This window comes from Lupinus angustifolius, chromosome LG09 (assembly GCF_001865875.1).
Source record: "Lupinus angustifolius cultivar Tanjil chromosome LG09, LupAngTanjil_v1.0, whole genome shotgun sequence".
Lineage (NCBI taxonomy): Eukaryota > Viridiplantae > Streptophyta > Magnoliopsida > Fabales > Fabaceae > Lupinus > Lupinus angustifolius.
Genome location: NC_032017.1, coordinates 8467768 through 8470367, shown reverse-complemented (window position 1 = coordinate 8470367; position 2600 = coordinate 8467768). Strand labels below are relative to the sequence as shown.

Genomic DNA, 2600 nt, shown 5'->3' with positions numbered 1-2600 from the left:
CAGCAGCCCAGTTAATCGATTAAGACCTTGGGTAATCGATTAACGCGGTTTAAAAACATAACTGATTCTGTTTTTCAAGTTTTCAGTTTCAACAACTTTTCAAAAACTTATGTTAATCGATTAACAACATATTTTCAAGTGTATTTTCAAATTACAAAACTCAAATACTTTATGCACTTAATTTATACATGTTCAACACTAAGTTTATGCCTAGGATGCACAGATTACATGTATTTATATGATGCATGAACATATTATAAATGACATATCTCAAAACTTAAAATGATTTAAAGTTTTATGCATATGAGACATGTATAGAGTTTACCTAAGCGGTAGACTCAACCTAAACTAATTATTAGTCTAAGTCTAATACCAATCTAGAGACTTAAGCATGCTGATTTGTTGATGATCTTCAAGCTTTCATAATCATAAGTTGTCCTCATCAAAACTAAACACATAGAGAAATCTTTCCAAAGTGCTATCTTGACATGCGCACTTTCAAGACACATCCTTCAGGAAAGATTCCTCTTGGACCTCTTCAACAACATTCACCCCATGGTTCCCCTGATTTGGCAGAGGATTGTTACTAACATTTGGCGTTGATTGTCTAAAGTTAAGCCATTTCGAGTCGAAGAGGTGTTGTACCTTGAATTTCAAAGCTCTGCAATTCTCTATGGAATGCCCTACAGTTCCAGAGTGGTATGCGCATAAGACATTAGGGTCAAACCATGGCCCTGGATTTTCAGGAATTCTTCCCGCAATTGGAGCTATAATCATTTCTCCCATAAGGTATGTGAATATGTCTACATACGACACATGGATAGGATCAAACACCGTTCTCTTATCTTGAGGTGTATATCCCCGATTTTGGGTGGTAGCAGTGTATGTGTTGTTTGGGGTTCTTGATTGCGGGTGTTGATAGTTGTTTGTGCGTGATTGATACTGATAATTGTTGTTTGATTGCTTCTTAGAGTCGTTGGATACAAAATGTGTCTCACCCTCTTTCTTCTTCATGATGAACCCTGGTTTTTTGGTATTTTATTGGTCATCTATGATCTTCCCACTCTTGATCCTGATTTCGATCTTCTCCCCCACTCTTATTAGAGCGTTGAAGCCAGAGGCCATGGCAGCTACTAGGCGATCGTAGTAGGGATTTTGCAAAGTGTCGTCAAAGATAGAGAGTTGTTCCTCTTCTTCTAGCCTTGGAAGCACCTGAGAGGCCAACCCCCTCCAACGTTGTGTGTACTCTTTGAAGCTTTCTTGAGGCTTCTTAGACATGTTCTGTAACTGTGTCCTGTCAGGTGTAGCATCTTCATTATATTTGTATTGTCGAAAAAATGCATTAGATAGGTCCAGAAATGTTCGAATGTTGGCCTTCTCAAGTCGAATGTACCAGTTCATTGCTGCTCAAGCCAGACTATCCTGAAAGCAGTGGATTTGCAGCTTGTCGTCTCTATGGTATGCTGACATTTTCCGAGCATACATGTGTAAATGGCTCTTTGGGCAGGTCGTTCCGTTGTACTTTTTGAATTCCGACACCTTGAACTTTGGAGGCAGCACCACATCCGGCACGAGACACATCTCAAATGCATTCTTAAGGTTCGGAAAACTTGCCCCCTCTATTGCTCTGAGCCTCTCCTCAATTAGGTTTAACTTTTGTGCTCCACCATTGTCACCAAATTGGGCTCCTCGGGTTGTTTGCATATGGTATGTTCCAGAATCGTGTGGTGCATGCTTAAATGCAGCCCTTGGAGGGGGCTCGTGAGTGGGGTCTTCATCATGCCCGTTGATGCCCGACTGAGGTGTTGGTTGCTCCAGATGAGCATTAGATTGTCCATATGGTTCATTCAGCTCATCCTCATAAAGTGGGACATAATCAGGGGGCATACCATAGAATGGCCACTTCGTTGCCTCTTCCTTTTGTTGGCTCGTACCAGCTCCTTGACCAGATTTGCCTTTAGACAATTGAGTGGGATTGCTCCATGGTCCCGCATTAACAGTTTGAGTGCTCTGCCTTTTCTCACTTTGAAAAGCCTTCAGCATGTTGAACATTTCATTCATTTGTGCTTTAAGCTCTGCTAACTGGGACCTGCTGTCATCACTTGTTACAGATTCTGCCATTTTTTTTGCTTGAAACCGAGTGTTATATTAGTGCTTTGAGGCAATAGTGGCAATACCTGATGGCAAGAAACATTTAACACTGAGGTTAGTTTATTCAAATGGTTTACCTGGCTTGTAGAGAGACCCTTTAATATAGCAAAGCACTTCATCCCGCATTTGATGATTAGGATGCGCAGTCCCTAGGTCGCATGCGGTTGATGACAATCTTTAGAGGAAACTCTAGGTTTCGGACCAAGATTGCATCTTAAGACTAGTCTCTAGCAGTGTATAAGCAGTTTGTGTCAATTAGCCCTTTTTTTATGTGCGTATAAGTGATGCCTCTGAGTGAAGATGAAAAGATTCTGACATTTCATTCATTTTTGAAAGATTACACAGAATAAAGGGAATTTACATTAGACATTTTTATTCTCTTTTCCTCTAATTCAAAATCTTACAAATACAAATACATATTAGAAATGAAATTCTCCGTTGCTTTCCTT

General features: G+C 40.2%; 1 pseudogene; it reads right to left on the bottom strand.

Annotated features, from left to right (window-relative positions):
• LOC109356217 overlaps positions 1-2121 on the bottom strand; it is a 12804-nt pseudogene extending 10683 nt beyond the window's left edge.